The 11,454-nt window shown below is 39.9% G+C and overlaps 1 long non-coding RNA gene across 1 annotated transcript; it reads right to left on the bottom strand.

Moving 5' to 3' along the window:
- Positions 1–3,815: 3,815 nt before the first annotated feature.
- Positions 3,816–7,296, bottom strand: LOC107183017. Its single transcript, XR_001513797.1, has 3 exons — positions 6,268–7,296; positions 4,470–4,576; positions 3,816–4,073 (listed from the first exon to the last, which is right to left on the bottom strand). It is a non-coding gene; the product is annotated as an uncharacterized LOC107183017 (long non-coding RNA).
- Between the last annotated feature and the right edge of the window lie 4,158 nt (positions 7,297–11,454).

The raw sequence follows: 11,454 nt of genomic DNA on the forward strand, positions 1-11,454 counted from the left end.
GCACTGCGGCTAGAGAGCCCGGAGTGGGAGGGCCGCCGGGAGAGGAGGGGGCGCCGGAGCCGGGCTGCATCTTACCTAACAGGTAAAATGAACCCCTCGGGAGGTAGGTTTCTAGTCAGGGCTTTCTTCTCCAGGGAATAGAAAAGCTGCATTTCAGTTTCGGGGTGATAGGCTGTGGTGAGATCTGGATTTTTATACGATTTTCTAAGGAACTTGTGGGCCAGCCTGCTCCTCGCAAACACCGCATTTGCTGCAGGGAGGTATCTGGAAGGAGCAGAGGGTCGCCCAAGGGCAGAGATGGGGCCTTCTGGTCACTCCAAAAAGGGGAAGAGGGAATTCCTGGGAAGCACCCTGTGCCCGTCGCAGTGAGGTTAGCTGCTGATTAATTAGGAAGAACATTTAAATATCTCGGCTTCTCCTCTTCCCCCATCCTAGCGAGGGGCGGGGATTCACATTTAGAGGTGAAGGCAAGGGGAGAAAATGAGATGCCCCTTATCATATTCCGAAATCTATTTGCGATTTTTAAAAAAAATATGTTAGGGACCTACAGAGGACTCCCGAGGCCTACTGTGTAAATACTGGCTGAAGTGTTTGTTTCACACATATCTTCCACACCCATTGAACTACCCCATAAAATCTTTACCCTTGACCGCAGGGATAATGGGGAGGAAACAAGGATGGTGCCAGCTCGACTGTACAGGAACATGGGCACTTCGCGAGAACAGGTCAGCAGCCTGGGTCTACTTCGAGAGACTCTTGGTTGACCTTGCGGGATCAGTCACCACAAGCAAACGCTCCCCGAAGTTTCTATGTATTTTTAAGCTGACCTGTAAACGGGCAGCTTGTCCCCTACTTGCCCCACGGGCATGAAAGACCCTACGCAGATGACGTTTGGCCTTCGGTTTAATGCTGTCTTATTTTTACACCCCATTCCTGGTCCGCTCGGGGTTTCCGTCTCCTCTTTCCGCGGGAGACCCTGGTCTGCTGCCAACTCTCAGGCACTGCGGGATGCTGGCGGGGAAAACGCAGCATCGAGGCGCTGGGCCTTCAGGCAGGGTGAGGGGCGGGGGGAGTTTCTCGGAGAAGCCTGCTGATTGGTGGGGTTCCCTGTCTTTCAAGTTTTGCCTGACAGGAGGGGAGGTGGGGAGAGATGGTAGGGGTACCAAGGTAGGTTGCAAAGCGTAGGGGAAAAATTTAAAAAAAAAAGAACTGTAAACGCCATTCAGCAGCGTGTGATACGTGAATTCCGGGGACTCGGCATCTGCAAAAGGGCGCTCCCCAAGCGAAGCCCGGGAGCTTCTCATTTCTCCGTTCACCTTTTTGTTCCCTGCCATCATGCAGCCTCATCTGAACCTGGTTAATCTGTAATTTGTGTACACACTGTTGCATTGAAAGCCCGCCCTCTTTCCTTCTGACAGCTTGGCTACATGGGCACACGTGCCCACTATGGCAGAGCTATAAATAGCATATACGTATTTGGAACTGGTAATAGGCGGCAATAACAGTGGCCGAGATTCGGAGGGTATAGCTTGCTTCATGCGGAGCAGGGGAGGGGTGGGCGGAGCAGGGAAGCATGAAGTTAGTAGTAAAGTGTAACTGAATGGGGTTTCAGCCTTGGCAAGAAAAAAGATAAAGGGTTGTTTACTAGTAACAATGTAATCTAAGGCCAAAGGGCTTTTTACGGTTTTGACGTTTAGCGCAGGGTGGGGTCACTTCATATTTTATAGGAAGACGATCTAAATCCCAAGAATTTTACTTTTTAAATGACACCCCCCCCCCTCCAAAAAAAGAAAGAAAGATCAGCTAAATAAAATGAACACACCTCTATGGAAAACAAAATATTGAACTCTTTCCTAAAAGGAGAGGGCAGGAAGATCAATTTAATTTTCAAATATTCTACAATAACCTTCACAGAAAGGTTAGGATTTTGATCATATAAGAAAAATTATTATAAAAGCTTTTTAAAAAATGTCTCAGTGGGAAAGGGTTTCTGCTTTAAAAACTCAACGTCAGTGGCTAACATATTGGCTAGAAATCATGAAATAAGCCGGATTGCTATGACAAATTCTGGTCAGACCAATGGGTTTCGTGTGGAAGATAATCACTGATCATCAGATACTAGGTATTGCCATTTCTTCCTGGTTGCTGATGTTTTACTATCAGTGTTAAAGGTGGTTAATATTTATTATAATTGTACAATAGTAGATCCATTTGTTCTCTACATTTTTTTTTTATTAATGGGTTGTGATAATTCTGGAAATAAACATTGCTGCGTTTTATATACAAATAGGAAGAGATGTTTTTGTGGAATCTAAGTGAAGTAATTTAAGCAAGTACAAGTATCATCCTGTCACCTTACACTAAATTAGTCTTGTGGTATACTATAATGATATACACTATTTGAAAAATTTACTCCTAACTGAAAATTTACAGAAACCAAAATGCCACCTAGTACCAAATATATTGCTCAATGCTGCCATCTATAGGACACTTCGAGATGATTTGTGTAATAGACTAAGGGTGTACCCTGGAGCAGCTATGTTGATATTCACAAATGTAGTTATAATTCCAGGCATTAAAACCGTCCATGCCACGGGTGCACTATTGAGCAATATCTCTACAGTTAGTTTCAAAATGGAAATATTGGTCTGTGTGGTGCTATCAGGGACATCATGCAAACTTTATAAATTATTACATATTATCTTTAAAATGATCTCTAGATATAAACTTTCATTAACCAATTTAACTATGGTCAACATAGAGAAACATAAACTACTGTCATAACAGAAATAAGAATTGAGTTTGCTAAAGATGTAACCAACCATTTAAAAATTAGAAAGTATTTCATATATCAAAACAGATGCTTTACTTAAGATAAATAGGTCACAGCTGGAGGAGCTGTTTAAATATTGTCATCTCTAGAATTAATTTTGGCAATTGAGAATTATGCTTGAAGGAAAATCAAAGCTTGTAGATTTTCTCATGTTAATGTCTATTTTTATTTTAAGATAGTTCAAGCATAACAAATATTCGAATGCCTACTCTGCAAGGCAATATAAAATATATCAAAAGAGAACCTTTTTACAGCTTGGATGGGGGTAATAAGAGAGATACAAAATAAAGATAATTGATAATTAAAGTCATTTGTGTGCGTGTGTGTGTGTGTGTGTGTGTGTGTGTTAAATCTCAAATAAGTGATATTTACTTACGCAGGTGGAGAGCATGGTGGATGAAATAACTGAAGAAATATTTATGAAGGAGAGGAGTTGTAAGCTTGAACTTGAAGGGTTGATGTCACCCAGGTAAGTGATTGGTTATCTATTTGCTTATGTGTTGCCATTCCAGTGTTTTGGAGCACCTTCTTGTGTTAGGCATTAGGTGAGGCACTGAGGATTTAGATATCTAAGACATGGCCCTGCCCACAGGAAGCTTCCAGTGAAGATGTAAGACCAGATAATACAGAGTGCTGTGATCTCTTGGATGAGAAAAGTAGGCACAAGGCAAATGAGACCCCACAACAATCAACTTCCTTCTGATTTAAAATCATTGATCACAGACAGTACAATAGGAGAGCCCAAAGATGCCTTTCCCTCTGATAACCTTGTTTCCCCTTGTAATTAATTTTTTCTTGCTTTTAGATTAAAAAATGTGAAATAATGAAATTAAAAGTGAGCTAGGATGTCACATTTGGCTTGAGAATCTGCTCGGTCAATGCTTCTTAGATCTGCAGATCTTGTTAACATTCAGATTCTGATTCCCAAGATCTAGGGCAGGCTGAGGGTCTGCATTTTTAACACACGTCAGGTGATGCTGAATCTGCTGGGTGGGGGTAGGGACCACCCTCAGTAGCAGAGCTCTAAATGACAGATTAATCCAAAGGCAGAGTAAGATGGTGCTGTGACACACAAGCAGGGTCTGTACATTTTAGTGTTACATGTATACATACAATGAGAAGAGCAGCAATAAAAGCTCTACTTACCTGAGGCATCCTTGCATTGGGACTTCTCTCTTTTCAATCACAGGTATCAAATCTCTCTTCTGACAAGTGTGAAGAGCTGTTTTTTTCTTAAACTCTGTGAATGGAAAGTAGCTTAGTGCATTCAAAGGACAAATATCCATACTACCCACTTAGTCTTAAGCTAGAAAACAAGAAATAAAATCTTATATAAAATAAATCAACACCCAACAGCATAATTATGTAAAATAGAAATGGCTACATCATTAGTAGATACTCAATTTGCCAAAGAGTGAAAACTGTAACTCTTGGAATATTTCTAGAACTACAAAATATACTTAAGCATGTCTCTATGAACGGTGAGATTTTATTATTGCTTTAGTTTAGAAATTTTTCCATCATGATATGTTACAATAAATAAAATCCATGTACAATTTTTTGCATGTCAACTGCAAATGGCAGATGACCCATTCTGTCTCTGCCCGGTGGTGACCTGTCCACTCCCTCAACTGACCTTGTTTGTGCACAGGGACCTTTGCTTCCCACAAAATTGCTTGGTCTCTCTGTTGGCCAAGGTTGATTGTGTTGTTTTTGGTTTGTTGTTGTTGGTAACTGAGAGTACTGAAAAATAAAGGTTTAAGAATAAAATATTTTCTTTGTTCCCTGAACAGCTTCCCTAATCCTTGCCCTCCCACCCCATCACATTTTCTCTGCCACTACAAGAGGCACTACTAGGGGGTGGTTCAGGACCACGGAGAGCGCGAGGAAGGGGCACTTCCAAAGCATTCTAGTCAGGGAGGTAGGGAAGAGATGGCCCAGAATTGTTGCTGGACAATTTCCACTTAAATGATATAATTATAAAGAATAACAGTGGAATTTTGAATCCCTGGTATTTGGGAGGAATGATTTTTCTGGACATTCAGCCAGTGCTTTCTGATCTTCATTGAATTCCATGTAATGCCGCATGAGACAACAACAAAAGTAGGGACAGCCAGACGTTGCCAGTGCAAAACACATTTCATGTTTATAATTTGATAACTTTTATGTAAACTTTCACATTTTTGACAGCTTTGGGACCTATCAATCTAGCACATATGATAATTAGGTCATATATAGATATGAAGAGTTGGAAATAGGGAATTGGAAGGGGTATGTGTGGGTTCCAGTCCTAGGTCCTTAGAACTGCTGTGGAATCTGTAGCTCATCTTTCAATTCTATGATCACCTAGAACCCTTTCAATAACTATCCTCAATTCCCCTTTTAATTTTCCTTCAGCTAGTTTCATTTGAGTTTTACTTGCAGTTGAATATGTTCTACTAATGCAGATGGGTAGGGCTTAGAATCAGGGCCATGTAAGGTCTGAGAAATCATTTGGTCTGCCCCTGCAAAGGCATTAGGGCTGAATTAATTAAATGTTTGACCAAATATATCAGGCTAATTTTTAAGTTGATAATTTTTTATGGCCCGTGAATGATGCTATAAATATCCAAATGGCCCTTGCCAGAAAAAAAGGTTCCCCACCCTTGGAGACAGACAAATGAAAAAAAGGGGGTAATTCCAGGTTCAGAATAAAACAAGATTATAGGCAAGGAGGCAGGAACATAGCTTGGGGTTTTCTGGGACAGAGAGAAAATTGGCCTAAGAAAATTGAGTGGCTTATAGAATATATATTTAAATAACTTCTCTATATTACAACTGAGTAGGAATATAAATTCTCTCAGCCTCTTCAGAAGGCAGTTGAACAAGGGCTATAAAACTTTCAAATGCATATACAATGTACCTAGCAATTCCACTTCTGGAAATGGATTCTATAGAAATAATCATACAAGCATATTCATGGAAATGAATTTTGTCACAGAGAATGACTGAAAATAACATACATGTCTACCAATAGAGAACTTGTTAAGTAAGTTTACCACATTTACATGTTGACATACTGCATAGCCATTAAAGATAATTCAGTAGGTCTATGGAACAATCTTCACAGAAAATAAGGCAAGGTGAAAAACTACCATAAATGCTATCCTTTATGTTTTTATTTTAAATAAAAGCACGTGTATATTTTTATATACACAGAAAATTCTAGAAGGGCAAATGAGAAATCTTAGCAATGCTTTCCCTAGGAGAAGATCATCTTTTATTTTTCCCATATTCTCTTATATTTCTTATTTTTGAAAACTACATTCACATATTACTATGTAAAGTACTATAAATATAACTATAGAACAATGAAAACTTTAATGATATATAAATATTATCACTTTATTAGAAATTTCTATGTGGACATTGTTTTAAGCTCTTTAATACGTTACCTCATTCAGTCCTCACAGCAATCCCACGACGAAGATGTTTTCCTCCAATTGCACTTGAGGTTGCTGTAGGCAAGGCAGCTGGAGCTCAGTCCTGCAAACTCTGGCTCCAAAGCCCTTGTGTTTAACCATTCTTCCTTTTGCTCCTCCCCCTGGGAGCTTCCCTGACTTTGTTGTAATGCCTCCCAAAGGCAGATTTCTGGGCATAAAAACTAAATATTCATGCAACCGTCTGTCAATGACATCCAATAAGGATTCTCTTCATAATGGCTAATACAACAACTCACAAAATAAACTTTTCCTTCTATACCAGGTGTTTAGTTGTGGTGTAGAAGATTTCTTAAACTGACATACCACCTCATAAATTTCATTGCAAAGCAATGTATAATGATGGTTTCTCTCTCCAGTAGTGGGAGCCATTGAATTGTTTAGTCAGAATAATGACAAAGTTGGACTTTCATGTTGAATAAATCACCCATGTATTTTTGGAGGATGGATTTATAGGAGAGGAGATTGGCGGCAGGGAGGTAATTGACATGGAAATCTGTTGGACATCTAACCATCACTCATTTATTCCATCTTTTGTTAAGAGCACCTTGGTATCCTGTGGGTCAAATCATGGAATGGTGATTGGTTTACTAGTAGGCCTTAGAACTAAACTGCCTTGGTTCAGTTGGATCTGCCATATATTATCATTGCAAATGTTGACAACTTAACCTCCCTCATGTCTCAAGTATCAATACATGGGAATAATAGTATCTCAATTAATCGGTGTAAGGTTTTAAATGGATACTGATTATATGTTGAGCACTTAATAAATATTAGCCATCATCATGATTGTTGTTCTCAACCATGTGTTTTGAATGGTTTTAGTCCCTTCACTCCTCATCTCCCCCTCCTCACTGCAGAACAGGTTCTAGCATACAGTCCATACAGTGGTGGGGAGCACAGAAATTTCATCATTCAAGAATGAACAGTCAGTTTGACCTCTTAACCTACTTTATTCTTTTTATATTACCAGATGCATTTTACATTTGTTCTCAGAAAGAAGAGAATTGATGTGACATTGACCACTGCTTTGGGGTAAGCAATAAATATCTGTTAAAGAAAGTTGGCTAAAGAAACCATTCCAGCCAGGCCGGTGTGGCTCAGTGGTTGAGTGCTGACCCATGAACCAGAGGTCACAGTTTGATTCCCAGTCAGGGCACTTGCCCAGGTTGTGGGCTTGATCCCTAGTAGGGAGCATGCAGGAGGCAGCCGATCCATGATTCTCTCTCATCATTAATGTTTCTATTTTTCTCTCCTTCTCCCTTCCTCTCTGAAATCAATAAAAAATATATAAAAAAGAAAAAGAAACCATTCCAGGCCTGGGACTATATGAGTGATGGTGGGGAAGTCATGAAGAAAAGCAGGTATTCCATGAGGACTGGAGCAGAGGGAACATGTGTCCTGTCTGAAGCATTCAGAGCCTGGAAACCATCATAATAGCCACTATAAGAAGTGGCAACTACAAACTCTTTGAGAAGGGTGTCCTCTTTATTTGAGAATCATTCAGAACATCTAGTAACATATACCTGGTGCATAGCAGACACTCAGTGCTCAGTTATAGAATTGAATGTTATTACATCATAACTTTGAGGGCCCACATAGATGGTTTTGAATGCAGAGCAAAGAGCTCAGACTTACTGCATTAATAATGAGGAGCACTTGGTATGATAAACAGGAGAAGTAACATGAGCAGATGCAGGAAATAGAATAAAATGGAAACCTGGGGCAGGGGTAGGCTAGTTCGGAGTCTGTTTCAATAGATTAAGTGAGATGATGAGGCCCAGGGTTAGGTTTGTGCTAGTAAAATGAAGGTGCAGAAACCTTCAGAGGTGAAGATGATGGGCTTTGGAAACAGATGGGATGTTCGGGACAATCATTAAGACAGCAGTCAAAGATGATGGCATTTCAATCCTGAGTGTTGGGAGGTTGGAAGGACATCTGATCACTCTTCTTTTTCAGAGATGAACGGCTTTATTGTAACTCACAGAAAAAGCAGTCGCCAGAAGTTAGCGTGTTGGTGCTAGGTCCCTATCTCTCCAAGTCCATAGGGTGATGCGGTGGCTGACATGGATGCTGCCCAAAGAGTGGGCTGCAGTACAGGGAGGAGCCTAGGGCCACGGGCCCAACAAGCAGCAAAAATTGCAGTAAGAAGCAAACAAGCCACCCTCCATTCCTAATGTCCCCTGGGGAGTAGGCAGTTGCTGACAGTTACACTGCGGGCACCTCGATCTACTGGGTTGCTTCCATGACTAGCAACAGAAACTGCTCAGCGTCAGGAGATGGATCGGCCTTCAAGCTGGCTGCTCAGCTAGAATTTTCAGAGACTGCATGGGAGCCTGTAGAGGATGTGCCTCCCAACACCATTCGTTTGAAGTGCATGCATCTGACCACTTTTTAGGTTTAATGGACATTATTTTTTTTCCTTTCTTTGCCCAAACCTAACCTAATGATTCCCTACCCCCCTCATAATCCTCATTTATAAACTCAAATTGTTGGTAACTGAAGGCATTAGTTGTCATCATGTAATTTCCCATAAATAATTATGTGACAAGTTAATTTCCACAATGAGCACAGTTGAAGTTATTTTTCTAACTTCTAACGTAATATTTCATCATGAACAATTTCCTAGATTCTGCCCTTTGGAATCCCACTTCTTATCTAGTTTGGGAATTCTCTTTTCTAAAATAAGGACCAGTGTGTCAGATATTACAGTTATTATACATCTCATCTAAGCTTTAAAAATGCATTAAATGTTTCACGTCTTAATTCCTCTAGGCAACATGGAAGTCTTTGGGAAATATTTATATTGTATTAATTGAAGCATATCAAGATTAATTGACTCTATTACCATGAATTCTACCTACATAACAGAAGGCAAAGGTAAAGTTAGAAGTTCCAATTTCTGCTTCACTTCATTCATTCTAGTTTAAGCTAATTATAGTAAATGTTATATTGAGGGAAAAGGTTATTTGAAGAGTTGTCACTATGTTTGTTTCTAGGAAAACTGAAGGGTTTTTTACTCCAGTTTCTCAAGAAATGGTAGACTGAGTTTTCTGATGTTCTTCAAAGTAAAGTTTTCAGTACTCTAGCTACCAAAGGTTAATTTTTTTTCTCTAACTTATAATATATTCATGGATTCTTCAGACATTACAAGACAGGTCAACACTTTGGGGTGAGGGGAGTAGAACATAAAAGAGGCCATTTTGAGCTTTAAGTCATTTTTATAAAAAGATCTGCTCTGTGTCTCTTAGGGAGGTGAAGCTGATGGCTCACCTATTGGTGTGCAGGTGGGGCTGACTGTCAACGTGTCTGGCTTCAGCTAGGGGTGGATTCTATTGAACATTGTGCTGACTTGCAGGCTACAAAGCCTCTGACAAAGGATCATCACATCTGGAGCCTGATTTTCTGTCAGTAGCTGACCTTCTTTTCACCTTCGTCCCCGTGGACTTCTTGACTTAGTATTTCTAAAGGTATTATACAGTGCCATCTTGCTGACTTAGACAAGGCAGTGACAAATTTAATGTTACTTCACCTCTGTGGGGGTGAATTCAAGACCCATCATTGTGCCCCAAAAACCAATAGCATATTTGAATATTCTGAACTGCAAGGCTGGCTGCATTAACTGGAGTAGCATGAAAATGATGAAAAAAGACAAGCTGTGCAAGAAATTATCAGTTTATCTTGTGGAGAAGGTTACCTCAGAGGTCATACATTTCTTTTGTCTATAGCAATGGTTGGAATAGTTTAAGAAACAGCCTAGTTATAGTCTAGGCTAAGGGATGAATAATCTCTTAAATTGTGCCTCATATTTAAGATTCTGTTGTTTGCAGGGTATGAACACCGGCTAGAAAACATAGGTCTAATGCCTTTTCTTGATCTCAATGTTTTTAAAAGACAATTTGCATTTGGGCTCATTTTTCACTGGTGCAAAATAACAATTTACATTTCAATTGTGGTTTTCCCTAGACGGACTAAAATGTGTAGTTCATTGAACACGTCAGTCTATCAGCATTTTCTGCAGCTAATGTTTCCAGTGTCTAAATGCTGTGACTATACCACTCTCGTGATACTATTTTTATTCTGTGTAAGAGTGCATAATGAGTTATATCCTCCTGACAATATGTTTACTCCCTGAATTTAAGAGCAGGCAAGGTCAGAAGTTATATTAATTACCTGGGGTAAGGATCACTTGGTCACATGTCATCAAATAATTTTTTGAGAGCTAAAAATTAGTCAAATTATTGCCTTAACTAAGATGCCTAGTGGGTTAAAGTAAATGATTGTTCAGTTCAGTCACAGACAATCTGCTAGGCCTAGTTGATGATGTTCTAATTAATGCATTATAATAGTCAATCAAAAATTACTTACTGGGCACTGATCAGGTACATTACACTGATACTCAGTAGGGAGCCAAGAGGAAATAACCCACTAAGACATTAGCTAAATGAAGATGTACACTGAGCAACCATAAACTGCAAACTAATGAGGTAGATATTTATCATTATGAAGCATCAACCTGTAACCACAGAATTGAATGACCCAAAAGCACAGATGTATTCTGGGTCGCCCAACTAAACATGGATGCAAGGAATCAAAAACTAAACCCACTTTAAATTGGACCTGTCTCTGCCTGGGTGAATAGGTAAAATACAGAAGTTAAGTCTGGCTGTGAAATGACCACATTGCCTATCCTCAAAGGGAGGAACCCCATTAATGGCTATATTAGAATCATCTCAGGACTGGGGTGCTTGTACAAAGTCAGACTCCTGGGTGCCACCTGAGACTGAACACATGCAAATCCAACATGTAAATTTTAAATACACTCTTTAGTTAATTCTGAAGTAGGTGGTGTGCAGTTCACATATTGATAAACATACTTATGGTTTCAGGTAGATTTCTAGATCTATCCTGTTTTTTTTAATCCTCACCTGAAGATATGTTTTTATTGATTTTAGAGGAGGGAGGGGGAGACAGAGAAAGAAGCATTGATGTGAGAGAGAAACATTGATTTGTTGCCGCATGCACCCTGACCAGGGTCTTGCCCTTGACTGGGAATTGAACCCATTACCCTTTGGTGCTCGGACTGACACTTTAACCAGTGAGCAACACCAGCCAGGGCTGACTGGGAGGGAGAGGAAAGAG

The sequence above is a fragment of the Myotis davidii genome, unplaced genomic scaffold, assembly GCF_000327345.1.
Source record: "Myotis davidii unplaced genomic scaffold, ASM32734v1 scaffold575, whole genome shotgun sequence".
Taxonomy (NCBI): Eukaryota; Metazoa; Chordata; class Mammalia; order Chiroptera; family Vespertilionidae; genus Myotis; species Myotis davidii.